Source organism: Triturus cristatus, chromosome 3_1 (genome assembly GCF_964204655.1).
Source record: "Triturus cristatus chromosome 3_1, aTriCri1.1, whole genome shotgun sequence".
In the NCBI taxonomy this organism is placed as follows: domain Eukaryota; kingdom Metazoa; phylum Chordata; class Amphibia; order Caudata; family Salamandridae; genus Triturus; species Triturus cristatus.
This window is the reverse complement of record NC_140583.1, coordinates 834,134,290-834,152,449: the sequence shown is the minus strand read 5'-3', so window position 1 is coordinate 834,152,449 and position 18,160 is coordinate 834,134,290.

Genomic DNA, 18,160 nt, shown 5'->3' with positions numbered 1-18,160 from the left:
AAAGATGTGGAGAGAAAAAGGGGTGCACGTGTCTTGCATACAGTGTGCATAACAGGAGTGATTGAGACACTCTAAAGCAGTAGCGCTGCTTCCAATACAAAGTGGTGGGGCAGTGCAGGGGGGGTAAATATGTTTTTTTTTAAAGACTTATCTGCCGCTAAAGCTGCCCTGCCAGCTGCCTCTGTGCTCCTCTGCTTCTGGCAGACAATGGGCCGGCACAGGCTCCTAGACTCCTCACCCAATTCAAATGTTGCTCTCATGCCATTTCCCTGAATGACAACAGTACCAGGATTGGTCTGAGCTGCTTGGTTAGGCGCTCACTAAGGGACTGAAAGTCTACGCCAAATCTCCACCCAGCTGTACAACACAGCTCGGTTGGAGAAATATGTGTGCATGTCAGTTTGGCTGTCCTAAGACGGCGGCCAAACCGACATGCACACTTAATGTGCCCATCACCACTCCGAGTTCCTCCCAGTCCCTGCTGCTGTCAAGTGAGGATTGCCTGGCCCCGCCCCGCCCTAGACTCGGAGCAGCTCACCCAGGGAAAAATAAAATGATAATAGCATTGTTTTATTATCATTTTATTTTTCATCTGCTGTCGCAGTAGGGCGATACTCATCCGCAATTAGAGAGGAGCCGAAGTTGCTGCTCTGAAGACCACTAACTCCTTCCACAGGTCTCAGTAATGTTTAATTCACAGTATCACAATTTCAGAATTGGAACATTTTCAATATACTTTTGCAACAAAATTATTGTTGTTACTTTGTTACTCACTTATCTTGAACAGCTAATATCCAGTGACAAAGCCAACAGTTCTGGATGGTTTTAGGTGTAGGGTGGTTTTAGGTGTATGTCAGTTGTTGGCTCATAATTCTGTCAGCAATACCAAAGCTCAGAAGAACCAAAATATAGATCAGGAATCACAGAAATGTACTTTATGTCTATTAGCCACGTCCTTAATTACATAGGCCATGCCACTTTAAAAGGGTCCTCTCACTTTTTCATCCCACTTAAAGCCCTGAAGAAACAGATGCACACAACTGTAACCAGCTGCCACTTGCACTGCCGTGGTGATAAATCCCACTCATTTTGTACAAAATGGCACCAGGGCAATGGCCGTGCAAACATTGATAGGCAAGATGTTACGATTATAGTGATTCTATTGCAGGACCGGAGGCTCCGAATATGCTTCTCAATCTTTACTACTCATAAAAACAGCAGCCAATAAAAATCAGTAAACACAAATCACTACATTTCCCATGAGGCTTTGAACCACGCCTCCATTAAACCCACCAATAAGCAGTGGTTATACTCTACAAAATAATGAGGCACTATCTTCCTGCCTCTTTCCTTGCTGCTCCGCAGTCAAGATAAGTGCCTCTCTATTTTGTAGATCTTAGCCTAACATTACCGCTTTATTGGACTGTTTTGTGACTGTATGTCGGTGGCTTCGCCGCTTTAAATCTGCTTTATTAACCCTTTGGTTTCAGATCCATTGGGGCTCCGCACCTATTTTGCTGCGCGAGACCGCTTCTCCTTGTTTCCCTGCTTTCCCTCTCGGTGCGTGTTGTACCCATGTTTAGTGGTTCCATCTCTGTGGATTTCATTTAATTTTATTTATTTTCTCCACTATTTTAAGCTTTTTCTCACTTTTCCTTTGCGTTCCCTTATATGCCGATTCTCTTTCATCTTCCCTTCTTGAGCTCCTCGCATTGCAGGCGGCAGCCAATACCGGGAGCAAGGTCGTGAGTGTGGCCTTTCAGTCTGTGCACGCGCACCTCTCCAGAAGCCTGAGGAGCTCTCCACACGCTCTGCAACTTCTCTCTGCGCCACTGGAGCCTTCTCTCCAGACTGTAATAACAGAGGCCCCCTTGCAGTGCTCAAGTTACTGGGGCATTTTTCTTCTTTTCCGGAAGGTTTTCAGAGGATTGGACTGCCTCCAGCTCCATACATAAGTCCTGCTGAACTTTTGGGATAACGCTTTGAGCCAGCAGCCAGCTGACTGCTCCCAGTGACGCCCTGATTTTGAGCAAAGCAGGGCTGCAATAATTGTGATCCCTCCCACTCCTCATTGACTATATTTTCTTATATATAGATTTTATATTGGTGGACCTTTGTTCCCCTCTGGAGATCGTGAGCAGGGTGTTTATTCCCCTAGATAAGATGTTAGATTATGAGACCTATGACCAAGGTCTGGCGGCGTACGGCCCTGATGAGGAGGAAGACTATTGTTATGACGATGGCATGGAAGCCATTATTGATAAGTCAGTTCAGAAGTCCTTAGATAAGGCTCTCCGCTCATCTCTCCTTCCCATTTCTCAATGCTTAGACGAGTTGGCAGGGTGCAAATCACCTCCTCCACCCTCAGGGATTCCCCCTCCTTCTTCTCCGTCTGCCCTCTCTTGGCCTCATGTGAAGGTTATCGCTAAAGTGACCAGAGGGACCCTACCAGACCATGCATATAATGCCGACGCCTCTGCCAACCCACCTCCTCTTGTTCCTGCACACTCTTTGCCTTCTGCTCCAGTCCCAGTCACTGACACAGACACTGATAATTCTTCTTCTTAAGGGTCCCAGGCGCACAAACGCTCCAAGAAGCGCAAACGCTCCATCTCTCCCTCTTTGATTTCCCTCTTCACTTTCGATCCTTCTGACATTCTACATTCTCGGCCCTCCAGTTGGACCCCTGCCCCCGCAGTGGCTGAGTATATGCAGTTATATCTGCGCAAGAGTTTTGATGAAGAAGTCAGTTCCCGGCTATGCTCTGAATATCCACACCCAGACCTGCCCCACAAGACTGCCCTCACTCCAGACATTGACACCTCCATGCAGACCTTCCTGAAGAAATATAATAAGGACCTGAAAAAAAGAATTGCTAGAGCACTTTGTGCTTGCCAGGACAAACTCCTTAAGGTTCTGGTCTCTTAGTAAAAATATTGGAACTGGCCCTCCAAGCTCAAGAGACAGGGCTTCTATCGATCTTGAACTTCTAGCGGGCTGGACCCAGAGTACAATCTTCCTCTTGAGATATGCTGACTGTGCATTGGCTTCTGAACGCCGCAAGTCTGTCCTCCTTTAAATTAACCCTCAGTTGGTACACCCAAGATCGGGTCCAAGCAGGTTTCTACCCTACCAGGTCCAGAGGCTTCAGAGGCCATTTCAATCATGGAGTCAACAGGGGTTTCTGTAACAACTACAACCAATCTACAGGTAATGGCTCCCTCGTCCCTTCCTCTCCTTCTCCTGGGGGGCAGGCTGAAATATTTGGTCGACAATTGGGCAAAGATTACTTAAGATTTGTGGGTTTTGAATACAGCTCAGGGGTACCAAATATAATTCTTTCTTCCTCCCAATCAAGACTTTATCCCATCCCTCTCCGTTCTTCCCAACAAGATGAGTTTTTTTTATAGACTCCGAGATTCAGGAACTTTTGTCAAAAGAGTCAATTACACGGACATCTCCTCACCCCAAAGTGTTTTGCAGCAACGTATTGTTAGTATTTTTAGTACAAAAGAAAGGTGGGGGTCAAAGATTGGTTCTGAACCTCAGACTCTTCAACCCATCTATGATATATCGCCACTTCAAGATGGAAGGCATCCATCTGTTAAGACTGGATGGTTTGTCTAGATCTCAAAGATGCCTATCTGTCTGTTCCCATTTTCCCCTCCCATCATGAGTATCTGCAAATCCAATAGAAGGGTCAATGGTTCCATTACGGCTCTCTTCCTTTCGGCTTTTCTTCGGCCCCTTGGGTGTTCACCAAGCTTTTGAAACCTGTGGTGGTCCGTTTCAGGGAGATGGGAGTTTGGACGATCATCTATCTGGACGATATGCTTCTTTTGGCTCAAATTCACTCCCTGTTGTTGCTACACCTGACCTGGATAGTGTCCCTCCTACAAAATCTGGGTTTTGTGATTAACTTAAAAAAATCCATGGTCCTCTCCCATCAGCTAGATTTCCTGGGTTTTCAGATAGACTCCATCAAGGCACAATTACTTCTTCCTCCCTTGAAAGTGAAATCCATCAAGAGGGAACTGAAATCTACTTTGTCGAAACAGAAGGTGTCTTTGAGATCCCTGCCCAGGAATGTGGGGTTGATGGTGTCATCGATTCAAGTAATTTTCCCAGGCCCCCTTCACTCCTATGTGAAAGACATAATTGTGGTTAACGACTCTTTTGGAATTGCCTGTAGCTCTTCCTATCCTCCTTCCAGTTTTTCCCCAATTACTCCTGGATCCAGTGGGATTGCCTCATCCTCTCACCCAATTAACGCTCATGGTCTGGAAAGTTTCCGTAGACAAGACCAAATTATAGGAATTTCGGCAGCAGCAGTCAAATTTATACACAAAGCTTGGGCTCCTTCCATCCGCAAATGATATTCTTCTGCATGGAAATGTTGGGTGGGTTGGTGCCTTCAACGAGATGTGGATCCTGTGGAATACAAATTGAAAGACGTCCTAAATTTCCTTTCTGAGTGTGCTGAATCTGGATTAGGTTACAGGTCAGTAAATAATTTTAGATCAGCATTGTCAGCCGGACATAACCCTATAGATGGAAAATCTGTGAGTGTTCACCCTTTGGTATGTAAACTCCTGAAAGGTATTAGAGTGGCTCGACCTCTGAGACCTAGATACACTCAACTGTGGGATGCTGCAAATGTTTTATTCTTATTAGAATCCTGGCCTGATAATAAAGATTTGACTTTGAAACAAATTTCTGGCAAATTGACTATGCTATTGTGCTTAATTTCATGCCGACGAGTGTCAGACGTATGTGCTCTGGATCTTGCAGGTAGGTTGTTTTCTCCTGTTGGTGTTTCTTTTATTGTTTCTAAAGGAACTAAAACCATGTCATGCTCTATTGATTACACTGCTTTCCCTCACAATGCTAAATTATGTGCAGTGAAATGTTTAAAAGTTTAGGGAGAACGTACTTTGGCTCATAGAACTGACCCTCTTGGTCCATTATTGCTGGCTATCCTAAAACCTTTTCGCCTGGTGTTACCATAAAACTTGGCCTGTTGGGTTCGCTAGGTCATGTCTGAAGCTGGGATTTACATTTTTGTGTATGGTGCTCATTGTGCAAGAGGGCCCATGGCTTCTAAAGCTTTTTCTATGGGTTTGAGATTAGAGGACATTCTTCATGCTGTGGATTGGTCATCTAATTCAATGTTTAAGATCTTTTATTCTAAACCTATTGTGCATGTTTGTTCTGTAGTTGTTGGTAAGCTTTGAACGAGCATAATCGGAGCCTCTGGTCCTGCCATAGAATAGAATGTTGTCTAGCATTTGCGACAAGAATTTTAGATTCTATTAAGGACACAGAGGCTAGGATTATCCCACCCTTTGGGACAGGTAAGATTAAAAGTCTCACCGTTGCCATCATATTATATGGTTGATGTATAAAATATGTTATCCGTCGCTTTTGTTCATATCTAGTTTTTTAGGGGACTCAAACTGTGTTCTCTTTTCAAGATCGGATTCGAAACAGATTTAACGCTAAAGATTGCAAGTTTCCAGCAAGCGATACTCTGTTCCACTGCATCATCAGAAGTCGATTTTTCTGCCTACATTTCTTTCTTGGATTCTGGTAACTCTCCGTTGAGAGTTTGGAACTATGTGGTTGTTCTCGTTGGGACTATATTTTCCTTTAATGAAAGTTTATTCTCAAAGAAAGAGGCAGGAAGAAAGTGCCTCGCTATTTTGTAGACTATAACCACTGCTTATTGGTGGGTTTAATGGAGGCGTGGTTCAAAGCCTCATGGGAAACATAGTGTTTTCTGTGTACTGTTTTTTATTGGCTGCTGTTTTTACAAGTAGTAAAGATTGAGAAGCATAATCCTCGCCTCTGTGTCCTTAATAGAATCTAAAATTCTTATTGCAAATGCTAGAACATTTTCTATTGATATGCTGCATTTTGTTTCTTAAACTAGTTGCTTGTGGTGGGTTATTGACATTTTGGTGTTTTATACTTATTTTAATGATGTTTTAACTTGTGCCTGTCACTCGCTTTACTTTGGGTACCTCCAGTTAGTTTCTTCTGGTGTAACTTTGGGTCACTAGTTTAATAGTTAACTCTAGTTACAGTGGTGAAAGACAAAATGATGGGGCCTCCATGCAGAATGTAATGAGAAGCGCCTGAGAATCCCATATCACACAGATATCCAATGGCCTTGGCCTGAATGGGGGCCCTTGAGTGGGATGGGGGCCCTCTGCACTTCAGGGGCTGCAGGGTGAAACGCCCCAGGCCAGTGATCTGGGTTCTACTGCACTTTGGGCATGCCTCACTCCGTATTATTCTCTATTGGTGGGCAGCCCCTGCCCACTGTAAGGAGTTGGCTCTTGACGATCTAGTTTTTTTAGACGGTGAAACCTCCTCACATATAAGGAAGTGGTGAAGAAGAGATATGATGACGATGAAATATGTCAACAATCTATTCCGCAAACATTTGCTTCTCAGACTGAGAAATGTTTCTTTATTGCGAATTATGTTAACACGAGAACGATAACGAACAGCAATTTGAATAAGTTTGGTTGTCCTGTGCATACAGTTAGAAGCACACAAAAAGAAGAAAAGAAATTCTAAGGACAAAGTTACTATCTCCCAATTTGTGATTCTAATTTGGAGATGCGTAATGCAGCTTTCATGCGATTCATCTTATTGTGATTTTTTTTTTTTTTAAACGACACATTTGCTTCCAGGCAGACAATTGTACAAAAAATATCATTTTGCTGTTCTTCCTGTAGACAAACGTTATGGTTGACCTCTGCTTCTATCATTGCCAACAAAATGGTTCATTCGGAGATTCTCCTTGCAGCCGGCTCTTGTCCTCCACAGAAATTAGAGGAAATCAATTCTAGTGCTAATGAGAATGTCCATTCTTTATTGTCTACCGTAGAACAAATCAGACAATAATTGTGACACTGAACAATATTTTTATTCTAAGATTAATTACCCCTGCTTAGAACACTTCCTGTTTTTAAATACTTGGGTAAAAATATGAGTGTTTTGAGGATGTGTCCAGTCTATTCATTTGCAAGCATTGCTTTTCTAAGTTGTTGTTTTCTATCCCTTTCACTTAAAACAAATGATAAAACAATGCAGCTGTTTTTTTTACAACAAAGCATTACCTACCAAATCAGTTTCATTGTCTTCCGGAGGTTTGTTTTCCTGGGCTCTTGAAGAAATCTTTGCCTGCCCTAAGGGGCTTAACCACAGTGGGAGAATTTTCATTGGAGGGGTCCCGGAAATAAACATTGCCTCTCTAAAGTCATAGAGCTTCAGGCAAGTGCAACTGCTACTCAAATAGCAAGTGCCCAGAAGAAGCCTAAACATTTTAGCTGGAGAGTGGGTGCAACCACAATTTGTGCTGATGGTTGCCAGTGAGCAACACCAGCACTTTGTACTATGGACATGGACTCATTCCAGTTAGTCCTGTAGGCATTCCAAATCCCCTGAAAGTATAAGTGCAGGGCCTGCAACACTGTCGGTCTTTGTTGGTCCAAATTTAAAACTGCACAAACCTGGGCATCCATGAGATATTGTGTCACATATGCTCTATGCGTCATGCCATATGATGCAATGATGTAACACTATGTGCTACAGGCTAAGTTTGTTTTTAGGTTTTTACATACTGTAAATAGAGCACAGCACCATTTTGACTTCTTCTCCATGAGTGCTCCAACATCTCTTTATCAAGCCTCCCAGAGATTATTAAATGTGACTGGGAAGTGGATCACTAGTAACATCTACAGAGGGTAGATCTTCCATGTCTCTATATTCCCCATACACATTTTTGCCTTTAAAGGATTACATTCAGGAACGTCTGGGAGGTTCTTGATGTATGTGTGAAGGGCATGTCTAAGCTATAGATATTTGAAGAATTGCCTCACTTGCATGTTGTATTTTCTTTAGAGGTCTTCAAAGGAACGCATATTCCTTCCAATCATCGTGGCTCCCATATTGGACACTCCTATAGCATCCCATCAATTGAGGTCATGAAATGAGTGTACCTGACTAAACCAACTATCCAACCACAGTGGATTTTCTCTTGTTATAATACATGCGACCAGATGTTCTGAAAGGTCCACTTCCACAGGCTCATCAGCATATCAGTGGCCGGTGGCAAATTCGGGTCTTGCCTCCAATCATATATAAAGTGCAAGGGGTGTATTCCTCCCCATGGTCAATTTCTCAGCCGCAAATGCAGGGTCAATGATTGTCATTTAGCAATTTGTTAATTAGGTTTAGATGGGAAGTATATTATATCTGCAACTCCAATCCCTCCATTGAAGTGGAATTTACGGTATTTTGCCATGGCAAATCTGCGGATTCCTACCCTTCCACAAAAACCCAGACCAGTGAATTCAAATGAGAGAAAATTTTGTGAGGAATATCATAGAGGTAATTTATTAACTGATATAAAATATGTTGTAGGAAAACCATTTTGAAGATGATTCCATTATTGATGGGATGGTGATAAGGAAGATCATTTGGTAAAGCTGGCTCGCATCCTCTCTATTGGATGCATTAGATTTTATTCCCAAGCATGCGCTCTCTATCGCTGACAAAATAGACACCCAAGTATCAGAATTCAAATTGATGAATTGATCTTTGAACTGGTTCATTTGCCAAATTTATGGGAAATCTGCAGTCAGGGGCGGCTCCTCAGCTATGGTGGAGGGGTGTCGCCCCACTGCTTTTAAGCAGTGTGAGGAAAAAGAAACATAAAATGAAAATATTTTTGAGTTATTATAATTTTATGTTTCCTGCCTCTTTGCAGGCGGGTGGGTGGGGTTTCTCTGCTCTCAGAGCAGGGCAGGGGAGAAGTGGTTTGCCCACTCCTAAGTGCGCAATGACTGTTTGGTCGGCCCTCTTGGACCGCCCAAACCAGTCATGTGCACTTTACCCATTCTCCATGCAGGCTGCATTGCAGCCTGCTTGGAGAACAAGCCCTGGCTCCCATTCCCTGGTTGAGCGTTGAACCAGGACACTCATCACAACGCGCATTTCAGCATTGTGATTGGTCAGGGGAGCCTGGGTGCTTACCAATCACAACGCTGCATCGCAGCTTTGTGTTTAGTCAGGGGAGCCTGGCTGTACTTCCTGTACCTGTCTGATGAGAAGAGCAAAAACGCGAGACCCAGCGCGGCAAGGTAAGTGTTTTTTTAAGTTATAATTATTTTTTTAAATGTGCACCGTTTCTTCCCCTCGACGACACTCACCCCCCTGCATGCCCGCACCCACCACACGCAAACCATGCCGGCCCCCACTGTCTGCAGTGCTCTGAGTCCAGACTGCTCAGGTTCCTGAAGGTAGATGAGTCGGTCATCCGCACATAGGGAAACCCTAGCAGAGAGTGATACCGTCCACTCAAACCCATTCATCAAGGTATCTCTCCTAATCCACTGTGATTCAATCAAAATGGCAAACATGTATGTGCATCCGTAGGTAGAACTATAGAATGCCTCTAAGGATTAGAAATTTCTGTGAGACCATCCCCCAATCCACATTCTAGGTGTCACTGTCAAGTTTATATAGAGTAAACAGGTGTAACTAAGAAATTTAGGTCCAAAGTGCATCCTTTGTAGAAGTGCAGATAAGTAAGGACAACTCACTACTGCTTAGCAACCTTGATGAATAAGCCAAACAAACGTCCGCATCTGTGACACACGGTCTATTCCTGGACCAGCTAATGTGAAAACATTCTCTTTTTTCCACATTTGCCAAAGTGCAGTTGCTACTTTCAAATGTAATCTAAGAGCTGTTTTTCCATACCAAACCTTTTACACCAGCAAGTAAATGTAAATATCTACTTACTGCCTTTTACCCATGTTTGGCACATTTTACCTCGGCCTATGGCAGATGTGGGAACTGAGACACAGAGAAATGAACCAATTTGCCCAGAAAGACACAATGCGGGCAAAGAAAAAAGTCAGACAGAACTAAACTTGTCAGCTTGATCCAGTGTCACTGGGCCACCACGAATGGATGCTCATCATAGAGAACAATTGAGTCTTAATTCTATCAGAAAGTATTCAGTGACGGCTCAGACTAGAAGGCTTCAATACGTTCTGAGGCACAAAGCACCTCTTCACACACCCCAGCCCTTGCCCCAACACACACTAGAACATGAAAATAAAGGAATAATTCATGAGTGCTCTTCCAGAGAGTATGGCTTTTTGCAAATGTAAATAAAAATGAACTGAAAAATAGCAATACAGCATTACCAATCCAAGCTATAAATCATTACCCTGCCCCCACACAATGTTAGTTACCTGTGGCCTCCATAACAGAATTCTGGGCTCTTGCCCTTATTTAGTTTTTTACTCATTAATCACTGAGTGGGTGGTAGTAGAGCTTCCATAGGCGACATTTAACTTTCCATGCGATGTGGACACCATATACAATGTACTTATAGGAAAGCTAAATATGTCATTTAGGTGTTAGCCAATATGACTTTTTTCTAGGGGTCAAAGCACATGCAGTGGGACCTGGTTATCAGTGTCACAGTGCACAAAATAAACAGCAGCACAAAAAAGGGTGGGCCATACAAAGGAGGCACTTTCACACAAGCACTGTTGGAATGGTTGTAGGAAAAAAGTTAGGCTCACGTTTCTCTTTATGTTATCTTAGGCCGTGGTAGGTTTTAAACATATTTCTGGGTTACCTCTTTCCTCATTTTTTCTTAATGTCATGATTTGTTTGTACATTAGTTTAGTCATGATTGACTACTAAGAGTCTCATCTAAGTTTCTTCCTGCCGCATTTTATAGTGGTTGCTTTTTTTGTTTTTCTGAAGGCAGGTAACTGTTACAGTTGATAAAGGCGTGTCGGATGGAACAAGACATCCGGCTGTAGGGGAAGGATCGAGGAAAGTGAAACAATATCTCCGGTTAAACTGAATAACTTCAAAGTGCTTCGAGGAAGGTCCTTGTGTATCAGGGAATCTTCCCACAGAAACAGACTGGGTTAAACCCCTGGATATGTGCGAGGCCACTCCAAATATGCGATTCTGCTTCTTCTGCATTTGTAACATAATTATGGATTTGCCACATAATCCTTTATCTGCTGCACAATCTGCAGATTTTAACAAAAACAATCTTGTTTCTAGCTCAAATGGATCAAACGTTTCTAAAAACGTAGCGAGATGTTGGAGCAAAGTAGCCGGCCCTTTGCACGCTTTCAACTTTCAGTTGCCTATTTCTGTACTTGGTTGTTAAACTGGAACTAATAATGTGATAGCTTCACACACACAGTACTACCATTTGTCATTAATTTTGCAGCATAATTTGGGGCCATATTAGCAAGGACTTGCGATAATCATCGCAAAGCGCACTTAGCGCTGTATTCTTTATCGCTTCGCGGGCATTGCTAATAGGAAGAAGTTGTGTTAGCGACTTCTTCCTATTAGTTTTAGTGAGGAACGCCCACTTTGCATGTCATTAGCGAGAAATATCGCTGACATGCAAAGAGGTAAAAAAACGGCCACTGTTAGCGACAGCTTGCTAATAGGGCGATACAAATATTGCCGTTTTATCGGCAAAAAGTGCCGCTAAAGCGGCGATACTGCCCTTGCTAATATTGCCCTTGGTGTTCTCTTGCCGTATAATTCCAGTGGCCCTGAGTATATGATGCCCATGAACCAGTAACACAGCCAGGCGCGCAACACCCATTGGGCTCACCGGGCTTCAGCCCCCCCCCACCCCCCGTCATGTGTGTCAGCCTGGCTGAGACAGCCTCGCGGTCTGGCGTCCGTCTAATTGCAGTCGCACCAGAGTACTTCACGGGTCTTTAAAAGACCATTTACTCGTTAATGAGGTTTTGTTGTATTTTCACCCCTTTTTACAGCCGCTCTGCCTATGGCTGGAAGACTTAGCCCCCCCCGAAATTTGTTCAGCCCCCGCCGAAATTTGGCTTTAGTTGCCCGCCTGAACACAGCTGTAGCCATGATGACACGTTGCATTTAATTATACTGCTCAATACCCTTTCATTGTTTTGTGCATTTCAAAAAGTAAAAAGTTTAGCTACCAAGCCACTTTTGAGCAAGATGTAAGAACTCAAGGATGCCTGGCATATGCATTTTAAAATGATTAAACGTTTTTGCGCGTGCGCGAACCGTAATATTAGCGTGCATTTTGACAAATACGGCTTTACAATATGTAACATTGCTGCAGGTGCGTAAAAGCCTGCCAAGCAAAGAGGAATTATCATGCAACAGCCACAAGGCGCTGCCCTTTGTACAAATAATGCTAAATACACCGATAATTGATTCGTTCACACTTGAAGCCCCGATCGGGCATTGTGTTTTTTCCTCTGAGAAATGCTCAGCATATTTTTTGTCGAGTTCCAAACCATCTCATCACTCAATTTAGACAACCAACTAAACGCGGGCCAAGGTCAAGCATTGTGTCTACGGCAGCAAAACCCGCAATAAACCTCGAAGCACTGGGACGTGTGGGCAATTTAATGGTCGGCTTCTTAGACAAAACAATGCGGTGCCATATACGACAATCTAGGAAGTTTGAGGTGGTTTTGTAAGATTGTTAAATTGGGTTAGTGGTAGTTACACTTTGAAGTGTTTCTTAACAAGACCTTCCTTTTAATTTAACATTGGGAAAGGATAAAAACTTTTTTTTTTTTTTTTTGGTATAATCTCTTTATCACCGCTCTTGTCATCAAGGTGACAGGCGTCACGTGGGTCGAATCAATAATTGCCCGATGCACTGGAATGCATATATTGAGGGCCATATTTACTAAGCACTTGAGCCAAGATAAGTCAATGCAAGTTCTGTAGTGACAATGTTACATTAAGGATTGTTTTCGTTCGGTAAGGCATCCCTTCCTGCACAAAAACAATCCTTCCCATAACGCAGGCACCCTTGCACTGTGGTCCGAGGGTGCCTGCCTTGGCGCTAGGCTTCCTAAAGTGCGCCAGCGCTACGAGAGAGCAGAAAAGTGCCATATCTTAGTAGACATGGCACATGCTCTCTCCCTTTCCACATAGAAGCGTGACAAGTTGTCCTGCTCCATTGCGTTGCGTGAACGGTTAGTAAATCTGGACCTCACGGTGTAAGAGGGTGATGATGGTGCTTGACGTGGAAGCCTTCAGAAAGTGCTGCCCAGGGACCTAAAATGTAGCCCTCAAAACATTGCACTACAAACTTCATACTGCATCAAGGGCGCTTAGTAGCTGGTCCAAGTTGGTCCAAGAGGGGTTATGTATTGGGGGCAAGGGTCACCGTTATAATACTTTTAAAATGTGGTAAAAAGATTTGTTTTAAAATAAACCTTTCCAAATATATTGGCTAAAACCCTATTGTTTTTTTAGGCTGCCTTAAAGAGAAAATAATGTAACACTTATGTTTGCACTTTGCACAGAGCATTGTTTCAACACATCAGAAAATCATGTACGTGCTTCTAAGCGATTGGGCGCTGCTGTTTTGTGACTGCTTTCAGGGCTGAAATGAGAGAATGGCACTTACCATTCACTCCTGAGAAAGCTACCGCCTGTCTCCCAGTGCTCAACTGGTAAAAAAAAATAACTAGTAGGCCCCAAGATATTTCTCAAAAGGCGACTACTGCTAGCACTATTCAACTGCCACTGGAAGCGCTGCAAAATGCCAGTACCAAAGCTACCTGAAAACCATCACACTAATGCAAGAATGACAATTTGTTCTAAAGACAGGTCCCCCAAAGCTGTAATAACACCCTGGGAACGTTGGTGCTTCTATTTCTGTTTAATGAAAACTGAATCAATAAAGATGCTGCTGTTGTACTGTTTAGAGAGGTATAGCCACCATGTGGTGCAATGTCATAAAAATGTGCTGCTATTAATAAGTAAGTGTGAGTGCCGAGCCACGGCAAACACCGGCACAAATTAACCACTGGTGTCTTCAGCATAGCAGGACCTTTCAATAGATCTTTAATGTCAATGTATGAACAGAGCACAATCCATGGAACAGACACATTGTGACCAGGGGCGTAGCTCCAGGCGGGGTGTTTGGGGGTGTTAGACCCCCTAAAAATGCATTCTGTAGTAAATTGTTGGGTACAAATGTTTGCAGCTGGGTAATGTTAATTGTCTGATTTCACCTGGGATTTGTACATTCCCACACGTCTGTAAAACACACACACACACTCACACACTCGTTTGTTTTAAAGCCCTTAAAAATGTTGATTGATTTGATAAATATTGCAATTTAAGTACCCCTAACAATTCACGCTCCTACCCCTTAAGCCCCCTCATGTTCTGCTTCTCATATAATGTGTTTTAACTAGATGTTGTTGTGTGATTGTTGAATATTCTGAAGCTCACACCCCCTCAATCATACTGACTAAGCTACACCCCTGATTGTGAACAGTGGTGTGGGAAAATTAAATTCTATCCTGGGAAGAAACTGGACACAGCCTTTTAGATAAGCTGAGACTAACTAACATGCTGCCCAAACAGAGGAATCCACATAGCTTCAGTAAAGCTAATCTTGGCTTGACTTGGTAGCTGGAAATGAGCAACAATGCAACCATCACACTTGAGATATAGTGTGTAATAGACCAAAATAAACAACAGAGGTAAAGAAATACAGAACTCAAAGTGAGAAGAGAAAAATGTAACAAGAAATACAGCAAACAAAAGGAAAAAATAATGCAGAAGTTTAACACAATGGGAAGTGTCTCACAAAAAACAAATGTGAAATGGAAAAGGAAAAATAGCCAAACATATTCTAGCCTCCTTCGGGGGTTTGACTAGGACCTAAGCACCTCAAGAGGCTGACTGGCCACAGCTACGAAATGTCAAGCATGACCAGTCACAAAATCGTTTCCATTTAGGGGTTAGGGTGTGAGAATAAGCAAGGCTGGTTTCATTCCTGGATGGCAAACAGGAGTTTGGAAATGCTTTGAGATGGAGAAGGGTACCACGTGAGACTGGGCGATGAACACTCTCAAGTTCATTGAAAAAAGCAGTTGGTCTTAGTGATGAGATACACATTCAGATGTAGTTACATTTTTGGATCTTGAATGGAATTACTCAATTGATATATTGGACAAGGTTTTCATATGGCCATTTAGGTTTTACGAAAAAACTTTGGTAAACAACTGTTCCAAGATTTGAAAGATTTGCAATAGGACAAGTTAGTAGAGCTGCAGGACGAGGTCACAGCATTGTGAGATGGAAGCTCCTAGTTCGCCCAAGTCTTTTGCACTCCCAACTATAGAGATTTTCTGCTGCCAAAATGCAGATTATCACACAAAAGAAGTATTTTCAGGAAAAATGGTCCTTATACACTGTTTTTGATTCTACTCCTTTCCATCCTACAGACTTCAATCATCTAGAAATCAACTGAAAGGATCTTCCTACAACTGGTACAGTACTACACAGTTTTTCTCATTGCACTCCAGTTAATTAGGGTATCTGGAACTGGTGCAGCATCCTAATGAGGGTCAAGACACCTGAACCACTAGCGCTTGGATGTGGAATGGGTATGTCGAGATTGATGTCTTTGCAAGTCCCTGGCCTCTGGTCTCCTAGGTGCTCTTAGCATCTTCTGACCAGCTGATATGAACAATGCTTGGGCTTCCTGGGCAACCTACTTAATCAAGACTTCCTCACATGACATCTGTCAGCTCACTCTGGTGATGGTCTCCTTGGGCTGTTCTGCTTCCTCTACTCAAAGCAACAAAGACAACCATCTTCAGTTCTAGAGGAGAGCAGCAGCAGGCACGACCCTTTCCCTGGTAAGAAGTATTTCTGGATTGGTACACAGTCTCCTCAAGATCTAGATGAAGAATGTATTATTTACCTGAGAAGGGCAGTGTATTCCCTTCTGTGTATTCGTACGTATAGCTTACAGGCTCATCCATGATGTTCAGGTTGGTAGGTTGAGAATAAAAGAGGTAGGGAAGACAGTTCATGTACAGTGGTAAGCAGAAAGGGGTTTAGCAGGGAGTGGATGTAAAGTATATTCCCCAACGCACCCCACATGCCTTTGTAGTTTCAGGGACTCTGTTCACGCAGACTGTCATGTGCACAGGAGTACAAAGGCAACTGAAAAGGTGCCACCATGGCCATTGTTCAACATTTCACCCTGCAAATGTTCATCCCTCTCTCTCTCTCTCTCGCTCTCTATTCACTCCGCTCCCCTACAGAGCAAATAGGCTCTCTTCCCCCCAGATGTACAGGTAACAAGCATTGGCATAGCCAATAGGTCTCGCCTTTGGGACCTTATAAGTGTTTAGCCATGCAACCGTTGCATAACTAAATGCTTATAAGGTCCCAAAAGCGAGAACTATTGGCTATGCCAAGCGACCGTGCTGCCGCAAAAGTGAAAGTAATCGCGGTAAAGCGCGGCACGCGCCCCTGCACATATGCACTGTAGCTCTATGCTGGCCTGGTAGCACTTTTTGGAGCCCTCTCAATAAGTCTCGCCAGACCAGCGCATGTGCTGGATCAGGCGAGACCTAAAAAGGACTGTGCCAAGGCTGGTATCACATTGAATCCACCACCAGTTACAGTATAACCTGGTACAAGAAAAAAGTAGGTACCCTCTTATGTGGGTGTGGTACCTCCATATGACACATGAATTCTCCATTACAACAGGTGATATTGCACACATGATTTAATGTTCACGAGCATTACACAAAACGCATATTAAAGATTGTCACGTATGAAGTCTAAGACAAGGCGAGCCAACAAAGACATACATCTTATCATATAATGGGTGGCAGAATGGGTAACACTTCCCACATTAGTCACGAGCATTACCTGTAAAATACTGGGTGTGAAATACAGGTTAGGGCGGTAAGGCCGAAGTCCATGTCCTGGTGGGCCCAAATGATATGTCACACAAATAAAATAATAGCTCAGTACTACTCTCTGTGGCATACATAGATAGAAGTACTCTGTGATACTGAAAGATAATTCTTTAGGTAGGTGTTCTCGATCATCTGCAATTTGGCCACATTTGCATGCCCCTAAACACCAGCCACGTTCATCACAGTGGAAAGACATTTGGCTTTGCAAATAATTCTTAGCTTATTCAATGTTTTTACCCCGAGCTTAGCAGAAAAAGAATTGGTCACAGCAGTCGTTTTTTCAAATCGCAATTTCCTTGTTGTAATCAGCTGCGACCATGTCCCCCCACAGTATTAAGCAGATTCCTTTTGTCAACATTTGGGCCAAGTTTCATAACATACGTTTTGGATGAATTGACCCCGAGATCCAAGTTGACCATAAAATCAGCAAATTTATCTTTTGAAAACCTCTTGTGGAATTTGGGAACTGGACACTGCCCGATCTGTGGGGCATCCCTTTCTTGTTCAACTAGCACTTTGTTCAGGTTGTTGATATAGAGTGTAAATAAAAAAGAGGCAAGAACTGATCCTTGTCTGTCTATGAATCCTAAAGCAGTGTGTGGCTCCCTTTGAATACCAGACCTTACCAAAATGTGGGCCGCCTTATAGATTTCTTTTATGAAATTTGTTATCAGGTGGTCAAGCCCAATCTCGGTCATCATGTGCCATAGTTTACTGTGGTTTACACAGTCAAAAGCACTTGACAAATCCATGAACGACAAATATATGGGTCCCTGCTTATCTAATGAGCATTTGCCTATAAAGAAAGAGACTCAGGTTAAGGAACCGTTTAACACTCCCCAACAGTTTTTGGAGGACATATTGTATATTAGAAAAAACTTCCATTTCATCTGACAAACTTTGTAATCTGGATGATAAAATCCTTCCTGCCACCTTGAGTGGCGAGTCAAAAAGAGAGATAGGCCGATAACACTTTGGATCAGCACAACCACCCTACTTGTAAATCGGGACAATCAAAGATGCTCTCAATGACTTCAAAAACCCGGATCTACAGATGGCTCTTAAAATATTAGTCAGAAATGGGGCACACAAATCCAAGTTTTCATTTAACCTGCTGGCAGCAATTAATGCTACAAATGTAGGTGAATACGCGCTACAACCAGATTCGAAAGGGTTGCGTCCTATTTTTCAATATTTAGGTGCCGATTACGATCCGGCAAAAACCGGGTACGAACCGTCGGTCGGAGCGTTTTCTCCGTCCGACTCGTACCCGGTCGTAAAACTTCACAAACATGGAATTACGATTCGCACGGAACCACCATTTCCGTACAAATCGTAAAAAACACCGA